The following is a 22,577-nucleotide window of genomic DNA, read 5'->3' on the forward strand; positions in this document are numbered from 1 at the left end:
GAGGTCGTTAACAAGTCTGTGAATTGAATATTCCTCATCTCTGAATCCTACAGGTCAAAAAGTAGCTGGCTGACATCACACTTTGCATCACACTTCCTATCTCTTGATGGTGGATTTAAAAGTAATATTTAGGCAAGAATGCTAACAGTACTATCCTTAATTAGCAGGAATAAAAGTATATCCGAATCATTTAATTTTAATTACATTATAATTGCGGCACTTGCATAAACCTTGCTAGGAACTGTGTTAAGTACCCAGAAGACAGTCTCTATCCCCAGGAAGCTCCCTTGGTGAAACTAACTACAAAATCAGCAATCATCTGATACTTGGTACATTCCAGGCATGAACCAATGCTACGAGAGGAACACTAACAGAGCCGTCTGGTGAGGCCATGCCCTAACACAGAAGCCACGAGACTGAGGGTGTAGGTTGAGGTTGGCCATGAAGTCTGTAACACTCCCAGGAAGCGGGGTGAAATGCAGACACGTGTTTGAGAAGAAAATCTGTCTACTTGAAAGATGAGATGGGAATGGCGGATTGAGTCAGAGAGACAATGTGCAATAACTCAGGTGAGGGATAAGGAAAAGCTGAACTAAGAAAACGTCAATGGAAATTAAAAAGTGGGAAAAACAAATTTATAGTAGCAGCCATCAGTACTTCACACTTAAAGATTTTTTCCCCCTTGCCATGTCGGGAAGCAGAAGTGCACAGAGAGTTTATTCTCCTAAGACTCTTACTTGCTGTTGCCATTACTGTTACTGCAAAGTCTGATGGACGAAAGGATGAGAACAGCGACCTCCACATACCGGAGTTGGGAACATTGTAGCTTTCACTCATCACTTAGGGTGTAAGTCAAGTCACTTCATCGCAGTCCAGCCACCACACATCCCAGTCGGTTCTTCTTAAAAGGATGTGAACTTGAAGGAAGAGCGCCTACTTTGTGGGACCGCTCCCCAGTAAGCACTTTTCCTGAGCAATGTGCAGTAGGGTCTAGGTCTATTACATTTCACCCTTTTCATATAGGTGCCCCAAACCCATGTTAATTAATGAATTAACGCAATGAAGGAGCCTAATGCCATTCCTGAACAGAGATATTACAAAGATATTGAATAGCTGTAGACATTCTTTGAACATATGCTCTATCACACGGATAAGCATTAAATTTCCTCATGTGGAAAAGATGAAAACTAAAAACAGTGACTATAGTAACATCTTAAAGATATATGATCTGTAAAAAATTTTTCTAAGCCCTGTATTTATTTGATCTTACTTGATCCTCATAATCAATATCTTAACAGATAAGGAAACTGAGGCCCAGAGATTTTAACAGATTGCCAACTAACAGAAAAGGAGAGACTATAGCCTAGGTGTCCCTGATGTTCAGGTGTCAACTTTCAGGTGTTCCTGGAAGCAGGAACTCCGTCTAGAATTACATACTTAGGATTCTTCCAAAGTATGACTGGGGGTCAGGGCTGGTAAAAAGTGGAGTATTAAACATCTCTGTAGTTACAGGAAAAATCCCTTTCTCTGTATATAATTATTATACTACTTCCTGAGTAATATGCCTTACATTTTCAGTGAAAGCAACCAAAAGCATTTTGTGGTTTATGATTCATGCTAGATTTCTCTGGATGCTCAAAATGGATTGCTAAAAAAAAAAAAAAATAGGTCTTGTCAATTGTACTGATATATCAGTGGTTATTTCTGTACACAACAGTGTTCTCAATTTTATGATGCTATCTGGAAGAAGTTCAGCAACGCATTGTTAATACTCTATTGCTACAAAATAATTTTAAAGCTCCATGGGAATTTAGATTTGCACAAGTTATTAGGATGTGACCTTTCCCTTAGATTCCTTATTTTAGGATCAACTTAACATGGTATTTCCCTAGTGGGAACTGTTGTACTTCCTTCACAGATAAGAAAAATAGCAATCACAAATTATAGTGAGTAAACTTAGGGAAACATATATTTCTGTGATGCAGATGAAACTGAAATCATAAAAGGTGCCCACACGACTTATTCCTTGGGTTTGAAAGGAAAGCCAATTGGCTTGCTAACAAAAGAACACAAGTCATGCCATTTTGGTATTTCCCTGAAATTTATGCCTAATTGTTTCTTGTCTCAGCTACCAAGTCTTATGACTTTTAAAGATTATTAAAGATGCTTACGTCACTAAATTTCCTATGTCCTGTCTACTGAGAGTATAAAAGGTTAAAAATATCAAGCCTTCAATAATTTAAATGATTTCAGATCACAAGATCTGGACTGAAGGACAAGGAGTTCATAAGTGTAAAGAAAGAAAAATCAAAACAACAACTAGAATAATACAGAGAAATCACAGTGGCTTCACTTTATGGTCCATGGAATAGCAATGGCCTCCAATGGTGAAGCTCTTACCATGTTAAGTTGATCCTATATGGCAGAATTTATGCACGTTATTGGGAGTAGCCAAAGAACCAATCAAGCTACAGCACAGCTCATTACTGGCATTTTTAAAAAGGCAAATAAAATCCTGGAAGGAGAGATGAGGAAGACAAGTACATTTTTCCTAACTGGTCTAACTAGGTGCCAAAAATCAGTAATTTTACACACCGTCAGTTCATGAAAACATCAAAATTATGAGATTACAGAAAGATTAAAACCTTTTTTCTCTTACAAGAATGAAAGCACAGTTATAAATGAAAATCAAGTCATGCCAAAAGTAATTTTTTGTATTCTCTCTTATCAGACCTTTGTACAGTAAGTTTTATTAAAATTACTACTTGAGGCCAAACATTGCTTTATTGAAATCATTACTCAAGAGTCTCAAATAGTCAAACCCCTCACCCTACCATGAATTCTTCAGTTTAATAAACTGCGAACATTACAGAAGTTTTTCTTTCGGGCTTAATTTTTTGGAGTTAATCCTCTACATTTCATAGCAGTGACTCACATTTTCTAGGTAACGATAGTACTCATGGTGATCAATTTATATGTTTTTCCAGAAGACGTTACAGAGTTTAGACACAGTTAGGTTTTAAAATACTGTTTTTGAATGAAAAGATAACTTAGAAATCATTTATCATAATTTCTTAATTTCACAGACATCAAGGCTCAGGGATAGTGTATTTTCTTTCTCAAATTCTATATAAACGTAAGAACGGGAAAGCAACTTGCAGAAATTAGTTTCAATGATTATAGATAATCTTTTTCTTTAAATGATCTTTATTGTTATTATGTTGCTTATTTGATAGTGAAACGTATAGTGCACTGCACTGTAGTTAAAAAGCTGTAATCTCTATTTCACATCATTAACTGTTACACTTAACTCCCAAATGAGAGTTTAGAATAAAAAGGAAAGACAATCACCAACAATCTTTTTCTACTCATTGTAATACATTTTAAACATATAATTTTGTATCTTAAAATTTTCTCTTATCATTATATCTTTATCCTAAAATTACTATTCCCTTCAAATATTCAAACTACCAATTTAAAATATTTGATTGAAATAAATCCTTAAAAAAGCGTTTGCATCCGTCTCTCTGGAAGTGCTACTTAGTTAAACCTGCATTTTCTAAAGCCATCATTCCTTTATAACAACTAGCAGCATGCAGACTTAAAGGCCACAGGGACCTACAGCACAGACTTTACATCTGATTCAAATTTGGCATAACTCCAGGAAATAATCTGCAACTTCACTGCAACCAAGTTGGTTTTTCCCAACCCAGAACAAAACCAACACCTCCCGACACAACCCTGCTGCTGCTGCTGCTGCTAAGTCACTTCAGTCGTGTCCGACTCTGTGTGACCCCATAGACGGAAGCCCACCAGGCTCCCCCGTCCCTGGGATTCTCCAGGCGAGAACATTGGAGTGGGTTGCCATTTCCTTCTCCCCACAAAGCTCATATTATTCTAATATCTAAACAACCAGTGAAACTCTTCACTCTCCACCCTCATTCTGCTGTCATGCACACACACACACACGCATGCACACACACACACACCCCCAGAGCTAAACGATAATAGATTCAAATGAACAGAAACCATTTAAACACATGCTCTGGAAATATGCCTTTGTTCAATTTGCTGCTAATATATTCTCAGAGCAATGTGAAATGTCATAAAAACGAATAATGCAGGAGTAAATACAGTTGCTCAAAACTTTTAACATAGAACTCCTCTTAAAGCAATTAATCTGAAGAAAATGACTTTTTTGAAAAGTGCAGTATGTGCATGAAGATAGTCACTGTATGTCACTGAATAAGAATAAACAGTAACTGCACAACAACTGGAAAATTAGAAGCCACCTAAAAACTGGCTAACTAAGTTCTGTGAGATCACTAAGATGAACCACCATGTTGTCGTTATGACATCTGAAAGCCATGTAAAAAGGGAGAAAGACATGTAATCTAACAGGGAAAGAAGCAGAAATACTACATAAACCATAGCTGTTAGTGATTTTAAAACATACATAGGTCAGCTAGAACTACAAGAAACTAAGCAGAAGTTAGAATAGTAGTTTATTAGCTTAGTATAGTGTGATTACTGGTGGTCTTTTTCTTGTAAAAGATATTTCACAGCTTTTCAGTAACAGAAACATCTTGAAAGAATCTAATGTGAAATGAGACAAACCCAATGGCCCAAATTCAAGAGCCAAAGTCATTTTATTTGTCCTAGTTCCTAATCTTATTTCTATCCGTACCAACTCCCCACCTTGAAAGTTTCAGAACCCTGCCTGCGTTCCAGCCCTGCAGCTCTGCGTCTGTAGCCAGCAGCATAGCTGAGCAGAAGGTGTATTTACAGAGGGCAGGCCTGAACCCTGCATGTGAGCACACACAGAAAACGATAAAGATCGTGGGGTCCTATTAGTAATTTACAGGACTGCGATTCCCTCTGGCCGGTACACCTCTAATTGAATTCCTCAGCCATAAAATCACTGGGACCAAACGAGTTCAGATATCTTTTATCTAAACCCTTTTTTCTCCCTTACCATCAGTTAACATAATTCTTATGGGGCTTTTCTTCTTTTTATAGATTCATTTGTCTTAGTTATAAATTAACCCAAAAGCAAAACTCTCCTGACTACCCAGCTCTCCTGTTTCCTGTGTACCAGGTTCCTTTCTACTTGCACCACTTATGATACGGGGCCATTTAAACTTCTGGTTGGTAAGTAATGTCCAGGAAATCATCTCCAGATTTTTAAAAAAGATTCCTCCCAAGGAGAAACACCCCAGTCAGAGATTCTGCTCATAGCTGGGCACCCTAGAAAGAAGGGGAATGGAATTGCTAAAGATTTCTAGTTATTTTTTCACTTTTTAAAGTGCTGGTAAAACATACACTTACATAAAAATGTACCATTTTAAGCATTTAAAAATGTACAGTTCTGTGGCATTAAGTGCACTCACACTGCTATGCATCCATCACTACCATCCAAAGCTTTTTCATCTTCCCAGACTGAAACTGAGTTCCCTTTAAACACTAAACTCCCATGCCCCGGTCCTCCCAGCTCCTGGTCACCAGCCTACCTGCCATCTCTACGAATCTGACTATTCAGATGACACTTCGGTTTCTTCTTGTTTCTCTTAAAGTTTCTGAACTAGTGTAGTTTACCAAACTGGTTGAACACACAAGAGAGCTGATGACAAAAACCTTCAGGGAAGAACTAATACTTAGTATTTTGTTTTTCATGCCCAAATGCTCATTTTCAGAAGCCAGAGTACATGTCTGCACCTTACTTGGTCTTTCAAGAGTTTAGTCTTTTGATTTTAAAGTGGCTTTGGGTTTTTTGAGTTTTTTTTTTTTCTTTTTCAGTTAAACTGATTTTCAAAGCAAACAATGCAGCTATCGACTTCCTTTAAGAATCAAAGTTCCCTTATTATTCCTTGTATTCACAGAATTCCCAGACAGTTTACCTGAAAACAGCGCGATCTTCTATCTTCACCATTCAAATATAAGGCTCCTAATTCTATGGGCTTGTTCAAATGCTGTCTTGCATCAAGAACGGTGGACCCAGAGATCACCAATGAGGTGCAGACTTAGTTTGAACACTGAAGTCACACCCTGACCATCGCCAGCTAAAATTTTTGCTAAGAGGTGATTCCGAGGATGCAGAGCCTTGTGGGTGTCCCCCTCCCCAACTCACAGGTTTTCTAGGGGCTGGAAAGAACTGGTTGGAGAACTACGTGTGGAGGAAGCCTATGGAGCTGAAGAACTATGTGGGGAGGAAGGCTGTGGAGCCTAAGGAAGCTCTGTGTACGCACAGGATTAAGAAACAGCTCAAGGTGTAATCCTTGATGAGAAGCGTGTTCTAAAGTTGGCAAACAAACAGAAACTCCCTCTGAAAACCAGTGAGCATCTAATGAGAATGGTTACTGAGGGACTCCAGTGTAACTTCGAAAGAACGTCTCATCTTGAAATAATTTCAGGTTGACAGAAACGTTGCAGAGATACAGTTCCCATGTCACCCGTGCTGGGCTTCCTACTGTGAACGTTTTACATCCACAGCCCGCCGAGGAAAACTAATAAATGAACTGGCACGAGAATGTAAACAGCTTGATTCGGATTTCACCAGCTTTTCCACTCGTGCCCGTTCTCCGTTCCAGGGCCCAGCCCAGGATCCCACACTGTGTTCCGTAGCTATTTCTCCTCATTTCCCCCAGTTTCTCACTCTTTCTTCTTCTTTTTTTTAAGGGTTTTACTGAGGAATCCTTGATACCCAGTAAAGTGCACATATTGAACGTGCAGTACCTCGGTGTTTCCTTGTCTTTCATGCCCTGGACACCGTTGAAGAGCGCTGGTGAGGTGTTTCGTGGGATGTCTATAAGATCCCCTGGAGAAGGAAATGGTAACCCACTCCAGTATTCTTGCCTGGAAAATCCCATGGATGGAGAAGCCTGGTAGGCTACAGTCCACGGGGTCGCAAAGAGTCGGACACGACTGAGCGACTGAACAGAACAGAACAGAGAACATTTTCTCAGATTCAACTACCGTTATGAATTTGGGGGAGGAATTCTGAGGACCTGATGGGCCCTTTTCAATATTTCTTATTACTGTGGATATAAACCTATTGACCTGGATTACTTGGTTAAAGTGGGCTCTGCCAGGATTCTCCTCCATGCAGTGACTACTTTTCTCTTTGTAATTAATAGACATTTGGAGGGAGATGCTTTGAGGTTCTGTGTCCATATTCTGCTCCTCCTGACACTCTCATCTCTGAGTACTGGTCAGTGGGCCTGCCGGGAGCAGTCACTGCTGCTGGGGTTCTCTGAAGGCAATTTTCCATCTCCCTCGTCCCTTTCGCGTTCACTGGTTTAAACTCTTCTGTTCGGAAAAGTACTTCTCCTTCCACTCACTTATTCGTTCAGTCAATCATTTATACTGTTTTGTGCCTCACTCGTTCAGTCGTGTCTCAGTCTCTGCAACCCCACAGACTGTAGCCCGCCAGGCTTCTTTGTCCAAGGGATTCTCCTGGCAAGAATACTGGAGTGGGTTGCCATTTCCTCCTCCAGGGGAATCTTCCCGACCCAGGGATCAAACTTGTGTCTCCTGCATTGGCAGGTGGATTCTTTACCATCTCAGCCACCAGAGAAGCCCTTTATATCAGTATAGAATCATGTGTGTGTGTGTGTGTAACATGATTGTATGTAGATGGGGGTTGTAATCCAAAGCTGTAGTTCTTAAAAATTTTATTGTTCAAATTATTCCAGCCTTGGTCACTGGGAGTTGGAATTACTTGAATAATAAAATAAATAACTGCAGCACTGGATTTTAATGTCCCAGATAGAATATATATACCTGGGCACTGGATAAATTAAGCTACTTTCTCCTCTGTGGCCTGGCATCATGGCTGAAAGACTTACCGGGAATCAGGCAAGATATTTTTATTTTTCTCTCAATTTAACTACTAACACAGGAATCTAACATAATGTACTTGAGACTTATTTTCTAAGGATCTGAGTTATTTTCTCAACTTCTAGGTCACGTTCCTATCTTTGTTTTGTCTTAGACAAGTAAGTTACTGTGGCCTCCATTCACTGACTGGTAGATTATACAGTAGAAAGTATTATGACAGTCAAAATAAAAGCTCTCTAAGAAATTTTGCAATAAAATAATATGAAGCATTCGCAGTTTCTTTTTTTTAAAGATTCTTTTAAATACAAATTTAGTACAATAAATTCTGAGTTTACCTACCGTTCAGGGGTGACACTGGTCTTAGGAAATGTCCCTCTTGTACGTCTGTGGCTTAGAGTTGTATGCTGTGGCTTCTTTCAAACCTGAAAACTGAAAAGAGAGATTTTTAATATACACACATATTCAAATTCTTAGACAACCTCATCTGTCAAAATGGATAAGCACACATACGTGTATTTCCTCTGTTGGATTCCATCCTGAATGTTTGCTTTCCCTGAGCTTAGAATGCTTTGCATTCTCTAGAAGCAAACAACAGGCTGACTCATAAATCACGGAGAACCTTCCTGAAAAGACAAGTCTGTCACTGATCAGGAGTCAAGGTCCTTTGTCTCACCCATCTTTAATGCAGAATTAATAATCGCTCCTGTGTTGCTGTGCAGACTTAAGAAAAATTAGATCTTAAAAGGATTTCTCACCTCAAAAGACAGGTGATTGATAAAAGTTATATACAGCAAAGATGGCATTTATGAAAATACAAGCTTGTTCTAGAGGGCACATGCCTGCTAACCTAAAGTAAAAGTGTCACAACCATTTAGAGACAAGAGATGTCACACATTTCATGTGGAGCCTTAAAAAAATTTTTTTTTAAACTTTTTTATTTTATTTGTGTGTATAGCCAATTGTGACAGTTTCGGGTGGGCAGCAAAGGGATTCAGCCTTATTCATACATGTATCCATTCTCCCCCAAACTCCCTTCCCAGTGGATCAGATTTATAAAAGGAAGACGCTCAGAGCAGATTATTGAGTAATCATGCCAAAGGTCTAAGAATGTGTATCCTTGGCTCTTACAAAGGACTCAGGGATCCGAGAATAGCTGTACATTCCATAAAGACAAAACAGCACCCAGTGCCAAAGCCTTATCATCAGGGCCTTCAAAGTCCCAACAGCCAGACCCAACATTCTGCCCAGTCTAACCTCCCCCAAATTCTCATTTTTCTTTTCTTTTTTAAAAATTCTGCACCCTTCCATCTAGAATTTGCAAAAACTAATCTATTACACCCAACGCATGGCATAAACGTGCTGTTGTTGTTCAGCTGCCCAGTCAGGCCTCTTTGCGGCCCCACAGACAGAAGCACGCCGGTCCTCCCTGGCCCTCACCATCTCCCCGAGTCTGCCCAAGTTCACGTTCATTGCATCAGCGATGCCTTCCAGTCCTCTCATCCTCAGATGCCCTCTTCTCCTTCTGCCCTCAATCTTTCCCAGGGGAGGAAACAGCAACCCACCTCTATCCTTGCTGTGAGAACCTCATGAACTGTATAAAAGGCATAAACGTAGTGGATCATGAATATAAAATGTTTTCTCATTTTGTTATTTCTGCATTAAAAGAATATAAACTGTGGCCAGTGTATTTTGTTTGATTATTTGTTTGTTTCCCCAGCACTGGCTAGTACTTCTGTTTGGAAATTGAAAACCTCCTAATGTGAACTCAGTATCAATGGTTAAGGTAACTATTTTGTGTTCAGCATGGGGCACAGATAGAGCTAACTTGTCTGAGTTTTGGACCAGCATGCTTTGCTTTCTGACTGTTGATCTGTATTATAGCAATGTAGTCTGCATGTGAAAGGCTCTCTCATCTGTTAGTAAAAACTGAAAGGAGTCCCCACATCAAAACTGTTCATAACATATAATACACATAATACGTGAGAATCAACTTATCTACAGCGGATTACCACTTTGACTTTTTTCACCCTTAAGTCAACTGAAAAGGGTTTAAATATGTGAAAACACAAGGAAAGAATATTGATAAAGAAAAATTTGAATAAAATCTCTATCTGAAAAAGTAAAGAATGTTGACTCCAGGCTAAGATTAAATCATATTAGCTTTTCTTGACATTCACCTGAAATACATATGGATTCATTAAAAAAAAAAATTGACAGGAAGGAAGTTAAGCTCTCTGGAAACTGCAATGTATTCCAACCTTGTGGCCCTAACAGTTGGACCAGACAGAAAACTGAGCCAGTTTCTGTGACTTTCAGAAAGTCTAACTTTTTCTCAGGCCCCTTGCCTTTGGTAAATATAGTAATTCGCTCTCTGCATCCATTCAGAACTGCACTGTGCCATAGGAGGTATAGTTTCCAGACATAAAATGTAACAAATAATTGGGCAGAAACAAGATCCATTCTGGGGGCGGTATATACCAAGGGTTATAGTTCTTTCATGTTCCCCATCTGATCAGTTAAATGTAGACTGGTGTAGAGTCTGCTGCTGCTGCTGCTAAGTCACTTCAGTCGTGTCCGACTCTGTGTGACCCCACAGACGGAAGCCTACCAGGCTCCCCCGTCCCTGGGATTCTCCAGGCAAGAACACTGGAGTGGGTTGCCAGGTGTAGAGTCATTCGTTCATAAATCTCTCTCCTCATCGATGTAAGCCAGAGAACTAGGCTGTGAAGAGAGCAGACAAGTCCCTCCCACTTCAGTAGAACCCACACTAGACAGGGTCTGTTAACACCTATGCACCCACCTTTCTATTATCTGAGACAGGCTTTCTACCAGAATCTAAGTAGATGATAATGCAAGCCAAAGGACAACTTACTCTACTCTGTTTGAAATGGTAAAAATGGTAAAAGTCGACTTACGGGACAGGAAAATAATTAAAAATGGAAACAACTATCAAAGAATTACTTCCCCAAGAAGCTCTGGGCCTTGATAATTTTATAATTTTTTTCAAGTGTTCAAGGCAGAAATGTTTTTTGCTACAAAAATTGTTTCTGAGTAGGAAAAAAAAGAGTGACCAAATTAATTTTCAACACCTAATAAGAACAAAAATACCAACTTCACTTATTAATACTGACGCTAATGTACAAATAAAATGCTAATGAACAAATGCCAATAGTACAGTAAAAGAATAAAACACCATAATAAAGTTGGATTTACCTCAGAAAGACAAAGAAGATTTAATATTGGAAAACCTATTAGAATAATGTGTTCCAGCACTGGATCAAATTTTAAAAGCAACCACATGACTATCTCAAAAACTACCAGAAAAATACCCAGTAAAATTCAACATTCATTCTTGAAAATATTTCCTTACAGATCTAAGAAACTTTAAAAACAAGAATATGAATCTCAAAGTTACAGCCAACATCATCTGTTTGTGAAATATTACAACAGAATCTCCCCAAATATACATTCTATACATAACTAGATTCCTCAAGATTTTCCAGTGGAAAAGCTTCCACCACAAAATGAATCTGCACATATTGTTCATATTTGGAGATGAATAAAGCACATTAACAGTGCATATGTTCTATAAGCCCCACGATCAGAAAAAAGCCCAACAGTATCAACAATAACCACGTGCTTAGCTATTTAGCTCACTAGTTTTCAAATGTATTTGAACATTTTTCTCACTTTCCATTATTTCACTCAACCCACTTCAGTGTGGCTTTTGCCACCCATCTTTCTACTGAAATTCAAGCAAAAGTGACAAGTGGGCTCCTTCTTAATAATTCCATTAGGCTTTTCTTGGTTTTCATTCTATTTGTGAAACACTTGAAAACGGTTAAGTGAAAGTCGGTAAGTCATGTCCAACTTTTAGAAACCCCATGGACTATAGCCTGCCAGGCTCCTCTGTCCATGGAATTCTCCAGGCCAGAACACTGGAGCAGCTGCCATTCCCTTCTCCAGGGGATCCTCCCAATACAGGGATTGAACCTGGGTTTTTTTGCACTGCAGGCATATTCTTTACTGTCTGAGCCACCAGACGTTCAAGGAAGCTCAACTCAAAACCACAGGAGACCCTTCCCACCGCCCTTCCCTTTGACTTTTTCATGCCCTATGCTTTCCACAGCGTCTCCTTTAGCAAAAGTCCTCCTAACTCAACATGTCCTCCGTCCCCAGCCCAGTAATGTCACAATCTCTCCTTCCTCTCTGTCCCATCTCTTTAGAACTGTGGCAACTTAAATCTCCTCCAACTTTTCATGTCCAGCCCCTTTCTTCTCATTCTCCAATACCTGACAAAAATGCAGGAACTGACCAAGTAAAATTAACTTTTTTAAGGGACAGGGGAAAGAAAAGAAAAAGAAAGAAAGTGAAGTCGCTCAGTCGTGTCCGACTCTTTGGGGCCCCATGGACTGCAGCCCACCAGGCTCCTCTGTCCATGGGGTTTCCCAGGCAAGAATACTGGAGTGGGGTGCCATTTCCTTCTCCAAGGTGTTCTCAAATGAAAAGTCTCTTTGGTGCTCTGAGGGAAGGTGAAAGTGTATGAATGCTCCCAAATGACTAATTTCTATCCCATTGAGTTAAATACCTGGTCTGCCACTGACCTCCCCGCCCCCAAACTGCTGACTGATTCCATGAGAAGCCAGAGTCAAGATGAGTCAATCATACCCTTCCCTAGATTTTTATAACATTCTCATTCAAAACTGGCTATTGATGTCTATAGCCTGAGGTGACAAAATAAAGTGACTTTATTTGAATGAAGAGGAATTTAAGAGAAAGGGAAAAATGGAAATAGAGAATCTCCTAAGAGCGGCTGGTTTTCAGTGACAGCGGAGTTACTGAATATAAAGATTTGGTGATCTACTTTACTTTGTCACAAGTAACAGTTACAAGTACTTTCAAGTTGCTTCCTGCTAACACATAAACCAACTGGCAGTGAGCCAGAACAAGTGAAAAGCTTGGATCTAATCCTTGGGTGCATCTGAATATGGTTGCACTTCTGTGGATGGGATTGTGAGGTGTGGAACGGTGCTGGTAGTATGGGGTGTATTTATCTCATTCTCCGGCAAGTTAAATACTGGGAAATTAGACTCGTGTTTGTGTGTGCAAGACAAGGCGCCTGGGTTTAGGCTGCCTGAGTTCAGATCTTAGTTTTATCACCTGGCAGGTTATTTTTACCTCTCTGGGTTTGTTTCTTCATCTGCAAAATAGAGATAACCGTGTATACCTTTAACAGGTTGCTGGAGGACTAAAATGAGACAATGTGCCTAAAATAGAGCCTGATACAGAATCAGGGCTCAGTAAATATTAACTATTACTATCAATTGCTGGGTTACTTTTTTGATGCCTGAGATAGTTAAGGAAGAATCCTTTAGAAGGATGGGTAAGTGACAGTTTCGCTGAGGATTTAAACTGTGGAGCAGACTGAAGTGGAGACTGAACTGGAAGGAAGCATTATCTAAACATGAAATCCTATGGTTACATTTACAAACCGATCTCAAACTAAGTTATCCCAATGAATAATAATATTACTCCAAAAAGTCATGACACCTATTCAGGATTAGGAAGGAGAATGAAACGGTAGATTTGAAATGAGAAGCAATAGGGACTTCCTGGTGGTCCACTGGCTAAGACTCTGTGTTCTCAACGCAGGGGGCCTGAGTTTGATCCCTGGTCAGGGAACTAGATCCCACAAGCAGCAACAAGAGCTTTCACGCCCCAACAAACATCAAAAATCCTGCAAGCCACAACTAAGACCCGGTGCCGTCAAATAAATAAATAAAACTAAATATTAAAAAAAAAAACAAGACTTCCAAACTTAAAAAAAAAGCAACAATTACTTGTTGAGCATCTGACATGTGTTAGCAGTGTTCTAGGCACTGGGGATAAACAATGAACAGAACAGAGAAATATTCCAGCTCTTGTGTAACTGTGTAAATAAAGATATAATTTAAAAAATTAGATGGTGCTAGAGGATCCCATTATATATATCTGATACATGTACCATGTGGAAAAATGAGGAACTAAGGTTGTTAAAGACAATTAGCTATTTCAATAAGCTATGGTGCTTTACTAGGAATTATAACTTAAGATCTGTTGATCCCCTTCTCCAAATCTGAGCATTAGTGATTCACCAATTTTTTTAAAAAATCAATCAAAATCCATTTATAAGTGATAATTAATTTTATTCCATATCTGAAAGAGCAACATAAGCATGTTGCTCATGTTACATTTGGAGTAAAAAGTCCTCAATGTACATCATGGTGACTAAAGCTGTTAACACTGTGTCATATAATCAAACTGTGCTAAGAGCACAGAACTTACACGTTCTCTCCACTAAAGAAAAAAAAAAGGGAGAGAGAGGTATTTGTGAGGTGATGGATGTTAACTGACAAATGGAGGGAAGCCTTTCACAATGCATAGGTATTTCAAATCACCAGCATGTACATTTTAAATTTATGTCAATTTATGTCAGTTATGTCAATTATACCGCAAAAAAATAAAAAAAAAAACCTATGTTCTTATTTGATTCATAGATTAAAAATATATTCCTTCTCCATATTGTATTTAAGAGACTGGACCAAAAACAGACATATTAGAAACTGGGAAATGAGAAAAGGAAGCGGGCCCTCAGATGAGAGAGCAGAAAAAGAAGGAAAAAAGGGGACAGAATATAGAAAACACCAGAATATTAAAAAAAAAATGGGGGGGTGGAGAGTAAGAACAGAGGTAGAGTAAGAACAGGGCAGTGGTAAAGACCCCACCTGCCAATGCAGGAGACGCAGGTCTGAGCCCTGGGTCAGGAAGATCCCCGGAAGAGGAATGCCAACCCACTCCAGTATTCTTACCTGGGACGCCTCATGGACAGAGGAGCCACCCGGCTACTGTCCATGGGGCTGCAAAATGGTCGGACACGACTGAGCAACGAAACAACCACACACAAGAAGAGCAAGAATCGAGGGGCAGGGAGAGGCAGGAGGAGCGGGGTAAGGAGGGGAGAGGCGGGAGAGCAGAGGCCCGGAAAGCAGAGCCAGGGGAAATGACTTTTCCCATTTCAGCTCAGCTGCTCTCTGTGGACACAGACTCAGAAAGGGCCAGCACTGGGATCTTAAATATTGTGTGGAGATTAAGAAGCCTCCACAACTTCTGAGCCAAAAAGTGTTCACGCCGGTGATTACCAAAGGATGCTGCCGCCTTCAGGAGCTTGTCTTTGTTTTTTCTCTAAACTCACACTTTCTGTACTTTCGTGCTTGTGTTTATAGTGGTTTCCCATGTGAAGGGCTTTGTCCACCATCTTGCTTGATGAACAACACGCAACAAATATTTAGTGAGTACAGGGCTTCCCAGATGGCTCAGCAGTTCACCTGCCAAGGCAGGAGATGCAGGAGATGTGGGTTCGATCCTGGGTTGGGAAGATTCCCAGGAGTAGGAAATGGCAATCCACTCCAGTATTTTTGCTTGGAACATCCCATGGACAGAGGAGCCTGGTGGGCTAAAGTCCGTGGGGCCTCAAAGAGTCCGACACGACTGAGCACTGAGCATGCACGCATCACTCCTACAGGAGTCTAGTTCTCCGGATCCTCCCAAGTACAATCAATCTACGATCATTTGAACTGCTCAAATGTTGACAGTAAGAGTCTGAGACTTGTCATAACTAAGTGAAATAAGCTGAGTAATAAAAGTTATTTGAGCTTTCACCCACACCAAAATGGAAACCCAAAGACATTCCCCACATGGGTAGCCATGCCTGGTCTTGTTCGGCCTCTGTGTTACATCACAGGAGTGGGGACTAATGATTTAGGGGTCAGCAGCCTGCCTGTGATTTATGTAACTTACTTCTGCAGAAATCTGCGTTGCCTGTGCAAATGTCACATGGAAGAGGAACTTAATGAATAGTAAAATTGGAAATAAATGACAGCTGAGATGGCATTCAAGAACAGTACTTTCTTTAAAAAGAACTGTGGAACTCACTGCACAGGTATGTTTAAAAATCAAATTTGCAGGCAAATGTAGGGAAATACCATTACAAGTACCGATGAGAATGGCAGTAGCCATTGCTGTTCCAACATGGTCAAATAAGACAGAGAGAGAAATCTAATCTGCAAAAATGCTGCCATCACTAGCTGTATACCTGAAACTTACACAATACTGTCAATCAACTACACTTCAATTTTAAAAAAGAGAAAGAACTCTGTTCTTCTAAGTTAATGTTACAGAACAGGGAATCACCTTAACATCGGAAGGGACTTTATAAGGTCCCTGATTCATTTCTCCTATCAAATAAGACCTCTTAACAGACAGCCATTCAGATTCTGCCTAAATATCTCTACTGACAAAAGCACGCACTTGGCCCTCACACGACAGCCTTCCCCACCTTTGGACAACTGTAGTTGTGAGATTTTTTTCCTTTACACTGAGCTCACGTATGCCTCCCTTTAATTTCCAGCAATTCTTTGACAATCTATGACCTAGGAGTTCCATAAGGGAATAGAGCAGCTGCCTTGCTCACTGTTCATTGAGAGCCAGCACGACGCGTGGCACAGGGTAAAGTGCCATAAAAATGAGCCATAAAACTGATGACGCGGCTGACGACTGCCCTGCAAGACCCAGTCCCTAAGTCCAGTCCATCTGTCCTTTAGGGCAGGGGAGTTCTAACTCGGGATGAAGGCATTTTTCTTTTTAATATGTTGTGGATACTTATAAACTGCAAAAAAGCATGTGCCTGAATGTCATGACAATATAGACTTTTTTATCCCCATTAATGATGCTTTTCATTTAGTTTTTAAAATTTGACATATAGTTGATTTACAATGTTGTGTTAGTTTCAGGGGTACAGCAAAGTGATTTAATTATACATACATATATATTCTTTTTTTCAGATTCTTTTCCACTATAGGTTACTACAAGATACTGAATTTGTTCCCTGTGCTATACAGTAGGTTCTTGCTGATTATTTATTTTATATATAGTAGTGTATCCGTGCTCAGTCACTTAGTCAAGTCCGACTCTTTCTGACGCCATGGACTATAGCCCACCAGGCTCCTCATTTCATGGGATTTTTCCAGGCAAGCATCCTGGAGTGAGTTGTCAGTTCCTACTCCAAAATACATAGTATATGTATCTACTAGTCTCAAAGAGTTTTAATTTATCTCCCCCTTCCCTTTTGGTAAGTGTAAGTTTGTTTTCTATTAAAAACCTCTGTAAATGCTTATCCTCATATCTGCGCTTACCTTTTACCAAGTCGGAAACTAACAGTGAGCAAAGCAGCATCAGAGCAGGGGCCGTCTCCAGAAGCTGCTTCACAACGGCCCTCTCCTTTTGTCTCTTTCTGTTCTGACAGGCCCTCTGTCCAGATTTTGCGATAGCCTCCTAGCTGCTTGCCCTGCACACTACTGCCAAATAAACCTTCTGATTAAATCATCTCACTCTTCCCCCCAAGACCTGGAATCCCAACCCTCCTTACAAGATAAAGCCCACACTCCTTTGCCTACACCCCAGAACCTTTCTCATCCGATCTGAAATCTACATCTCCAATCCCATTTCTCACTCCTCGCACAGACACACGACCCACTTCTGCTGGGATGATCTCTGCAGAATGACCTCCCAAGCCTGTGATTATTCAGTAGTCCAGGCTTCGTTTTCTTGCCCTGGAAAGTCTTTCCCCCTCCTCTGACGCCATCTCAAGCCTTGAACTTTTTTTGCTTCTGCGTAAAATTCACATACATAAAATTAACTGTTCTAAAGTGTGCAGTTCAATGATATTTAGGACATTCTTAAAGTCGTGCAACTGTCACCTCTGCCAAGTTCTAAAACAGCTTAACCTCCTCAAAGGGAAATCTTGCACCATCAAGCAATCACTCCCCTGGCCCTTTCTGCCTCCAAGCCCTGGCAACAAATAATTTGCTTTCTACCGATTCTGCGGACATGAGTTTGAGTGAACTCCGGGAGTTGGTGATGGACAGGGAGGCCTGGCGTGCTGTGATTCATGGGGTCGCGGAGAGTCGGACACGACTGAGCGACTGAACTGAACTGAACTGATCTCTATGAATTTGCCTAGTCTGAGTATTTTATGTTAATGAAATTGCATGTTGATTCCTTTTTCTTTTCTGGTATACTTAAAAGTCATTTTCCATTTTTTCAAAATTAATTTTTATTGGAGTACAGTTGCTTGACAATGCTGTGTTCATTTCTACTTTACAGCAAAGTAAATCAGCCACATGACTACATATAAGCCCTCTTTTGGATTTTTCTTAAGGTTAGCCTGTGAATTCCTCAATTCTTCACATATAATCCAATACACATCTCCTCTACAGGCTTTCCATGGTTTACCCTCCACTCCACACCGATCTTGCCATTCTCTGAATTTTCGTAGCACTTGTTTCCTGCTTTCTCTAGTCCTTAACCACACACTGATTTGAATTTTTGGTTAACTGCTTCAATGTTGCCCCTTTTTGATTCACGTAGCTTATAAACTCTTAGTTCGAGGAGCTTTGCTGTCTCCCTTTGTGCCGAGAGCCTACCACACCTGTACATAACTCACTGTGTCCGGCTGTGTGTGAACGAGGTGCAAGTGAAGGAAGCTCAGGCCTGGATCATCGGTGAGAGCCGGCTCCAGGCCCAGGTCAATTCTTATCCTTCCTTCTATCGTGGCCTGCTGCCTGCCATGTGCTGCTCCCTCAGTGTCACAGGTACAGGTATGGCACACCTCTTTGCCCTGGTGGGAGATGAACAGGTGTGGGTGCAGGAGGATGGTGGCAGGTTGCCCAGGGGTGGAGAGGGTGCAAGTGCCTTGCACTAATCTCTTGCTAAGAGACTCCTACCTTCATTCTTCAGCACACATGAAGCCCTACGGAGAAAAGTGGGTGTGCAGAGATGTCACAAGGTCACATTAAAAAAAAAGTTCTCCTGTTTGCTTTGCTTTTATATGTAAATCAGTTCCTTTGCCTGGTATTTTGATTTGAAGTGGCTCATAAATGTGTATCTACCTTGTAAAAGGAGATTAACTGTTAAACAATTATGGTGATAATACTTGTGATTCACATATGAAATAGCTGAGCATATAATTATTTTATACATTATAAACAAATGAATAGGCCAAGACTATGTAGTATTTTATCTAACAATTGACAGAATGTTTGAAAGGGAACCGGTTTTATTTTCTGCATGAGTAATAAATCTAAGCAACTTTCTGGATCATAACATCTATAGCGACTTTTCTCCCTGCGTTAGTATTAAACTGAATCTGCTACAGTTGCCACTGGAAGTCTCCAAACAAGAAAGTAAAACGGAGCCCTGGCCCTCAGGCCATTTAAAACCTGTTCTTCTGACCAGGACAAGAAAAAGATCCAACATAGAATGCTAAAGTCTATAATTAACATTTTTTTTTTCTCTTTCATATCCCATTTTGCTCGCTTTAGCAGAGCAAAATGGAAATTTCTTCTGGCATTAACTTCATATCACTCTGTGTTACCAAAAATGTTAAACTAGAAATAAACATGTTTAGAGAGTAATTTAGGGAATTCCCTAACCATCAGTAAAGAATCCGCCTGCAATGCAGGAGACCTGGGTTCGATCCCTGGGTTGGGAAGATCCCCCAGAGAAGCGAATGGCGACCCACTCCAATATTCTTGCCAAGAAAACCACATAGACAGAGGAGCCAGACGGGCTACAATCCATGCGGTCACAGAGAGCCAGGCATGACTGAGCGACTTTCACTTCACGCTAAAGATGTGGAGAAGAGTAGCACTGAGAAATCCACAAAGCAGTCCTCAAAATCAAACCAAGTTTGAAAGCATTTACAAAGTAATGATAACGTGCTCAGTCCCCTGTGCTACGGGTTGTGAATTAGGGAAGGTAAGCAGGGCACAAACACGTGAGAGGAATAAAAGATCCTCACCGCTCATTTCAACTCTCTAGGAATTCATAATTTTGCTTGGTACAGAACCTGCATATAAAATGTGTAAGACCTGACTGCAAACAATCAGCAAATACAATGAGTAATATAGAATCTGGAATGTGTTAAATTGCATTTCAGGGTAAATCTCTTCCAATTATGTTTCCGCTAAAAAGTAAAGTTAGTCTGCATTTTCTGAGTTTAACAGCGATTGGCCAGGGTGAATTATTTCACAAGTATGTTGTGTGACAAAGGAAATCCATCTGACACTTGAAACTTAATGTGTGGGGCCAAAACAAAATATCTGTGTGTATGTGCTGTGCTTTGTCAGGATCAGAGACAGTTCCAGCAGGCACACACACGGTCAAGTGCACAGGAGTCATGTGAATGGCCTAAAGACACATCATACCGACCTGCTGTGCTCCAGCACTTAATTATTTTCGTAACTTTCACTGAGTTTGCTTATTTGCCTGCCTGGTGCTAGATTCTGATTCCCTTCCCCAATCTGAAAAGCACCTGGGCCACCAACTATAAAGTCATGTCACCAGCTGGGCAGATTTTGCTTCCCTGTATAAGGAAACCTAGTGCTGGAAAGCGAGTGGTCATCTGATAAACGTTCACGGATTTTTGAATAAATTATGGTGAAATTTGTAAAGTTTGAAGGCTTTGGTTACATCTGCATTGAGATGCACTCTAATATTCCATGTCTATATAAGAAAATATTAATTATACTTAACTTCATATAACTTCCTCCAAAATCTATTTTCCTTACCATTTCCCCCCTCAAAGCTTCATGTTGTTCAGGATTTATCTCTAAGTGGTCAGTAAGACATTTTCTGAGAATTTAAAAACAGAACTGAAATGGTAATCAGACAACTGGGTCGTGAGTATAGAAGTTGAAATAGCTGTAATACTTACACTGACCAAAGGACAGTCATTTGAAGTAAGATCTGGGTCTCCTTTTACTCAAATATTATATTCGATATATTTAAAAATTCTAAATATGCTTTTAAAAGGTAAGTTGCTAACTTTGTTTCCCAGGGGAAAAAAGTGTTGTTGTTGTCATTTTTTAATTTTAGTGGGATAGACTCAGTGAAATTTGTTTCTCACTTTTGTTAGGTGTAATTCATTTTTCTGATAAATAAAGTTATGAACTAAATTCATTTGGATAGTTAACCACTTAACTATATCCATTTTGAGATTACTTATGAAATAAATACTGCTTCTGCAAAGTCAACCAGCATCCTATTATTTGTATTTTCAAGAAAAGTTAACAGTTTATTAACAAAAGATGCATCCTTACATCCTTTGCTAGTAAACTTTGATGCTGAGAGAGAAATGAAATAATACAATAATTACATTATTCATTATGTGTGATACATACCACGTATGTATAAGCTAAAATAATATAAGAGATTTAGGAAAAATATTCAAGGACACAGGTGTTCCCCTCCTTCACATCTAACTCAAAGACAGCCACTCAGTTCCAGGCTGGCCTGGCAACGCTGCCTGGTCACAAGGCAGGGGTTAGACTATTGCCTGCTCTTAGTCATCATCTGTCCCACTAACACCCTCGTTAAATCTAGATAACAATACTCATGAATGTCAGGAGGGATATCCTTGTCTGTTTTATTCACTGCTTTAAACTCCTTCTCTAAAACAGCTCTTGGCACAAAGTAGAAGCTCAATAGATTTTTGTTGGATAAATAAATCTTCACTAAAAAGGAGCTTCTCCTCTGTAGATTTGTTCTTGGGAGTGGGAGGGTCATCTCCAGGTTTGTGTTACCCGCTGAGGTTTGCTTGGGCTATATTAATGATTAAATCATCAGAAATGGTGTCGGGGGAGGGAAAAGAAGAGAGAAATGCTAATATCCCTGATATAAAGTTTCTAAAAAAGACGTTTAAAATTTTGTTTTCATTTAGATAAAGCCTATTCTAAAGGCATCAGGCTGATATAAATTTCTCAAAGGAAGTTCCAAAGAAAGTGACAAGAAAACTGTAACCTGTAATCTGGGTCGCAGGCAAAACTATTTAATTTTCCCTTTGGATTTTCTAGAGCAATGTAACAGAAAAAAGGAAGAAGTATTCAATTCAAAGGACACTGCTCTGTGTGTGTGTATGTGGAAAGTAAACATACATACACATATATATTGCCGTGTGTGTGTGTGTGTCTTTCACTGTGTTCACTCTGAGGTCTGACAAGAGTTTGGGAAACCTCTACTCATCACAAATTATATCAAGGTCTCATAATAACCATCTGTAATAGAAGTTTACCCTCCTGTGCTTCTGCATCAGCTATTTATGGTTACAAGTTCAGAATTCTATCAGAGTTAGACGACAAACTATCCCGAAGTTATTTAATTTCAGGGAAAAGAAAACCCATAATACATATACATAGTTTTTAGAAAAAGACTGAAAAGGGGATAGCTGGAAAGCAAAATAACTCTGGAAACTATTGTTTAAAATAGCTGTTGTTTGGTGGATGCTAAAGATCAAATAGAGCACAGGCCCAAAGAAATCAACAAAATCAAACCATATGTATGACTGAGAAAACTAAGAGGCTGTAACAAAGATGGTGTATTTTTTCCTCCCAGAGACTAGTCCAGCAGAGTACAGAGAAGCCCAGTATGTGAGAGAAAATTAAGTGTGAAATAACATTGGGTATAACAGAAAAGAATCCATGTACTGTCTCAAATTATTTTGAATGGCTTAAAAGCAATAAAATAGCTAGAGGGTTCTCAATGTTTAATTTACTCTTTGCTTGATCTTTACTGATCAGGGTCATAGACGTACTAAAAAATAAAAGCAATAAATGTAGGTTTTTAAGTATAGAAGTAATTTTATATTA

At 39.8% G+C, this 22,577-nt stretch overlaps 1 protein-coding gene across 4 annotated transcripts in view; it reads right to left on the reverse strand.

Annotated features, from left to right (window-relative positions):
* Window positions 1-22,577, reverse strand: part of PPARG (peroxisome proliferator activated receptor gamma) — a 124,755-nt gene that overhangs the window by 93,632 nt on the left and 8,546 nt on the right. For 2 of the 4 annotated variants that reach the window (XM_055413555.2, XM_055413554.2), the window contains exon 2: window positions 8,176-8,265. The gene's annotated coding sequence lies outside the window, so the exon portion shown is untranslated. Of the gene's footprint in view, window positions 1-8,175; window positions 8,266-18,376; window positions 19,031-22,577 lie in introns of those variants that run through there. The other 2 variants (XM_055413556.2, XM_055413559.2) reach the window with 2 other exon arrangements.

This window comes from Moschus berezovskii, chromosome 24 (assembly GCF_049115385.1).
Source record: "Moschus berezovskii isolate FMDL1 chromosome 24, NW_MosBer_1.0, whole genome shotgun sequence".
In the NCBI taxonomy this organism is placed as follows: domain Eukaryota; kingdom Metazoa; phylum Chordata; class Mammalia; order Artiodactyla; family Moschidae; genus Moschus; species Moschus berezovskii.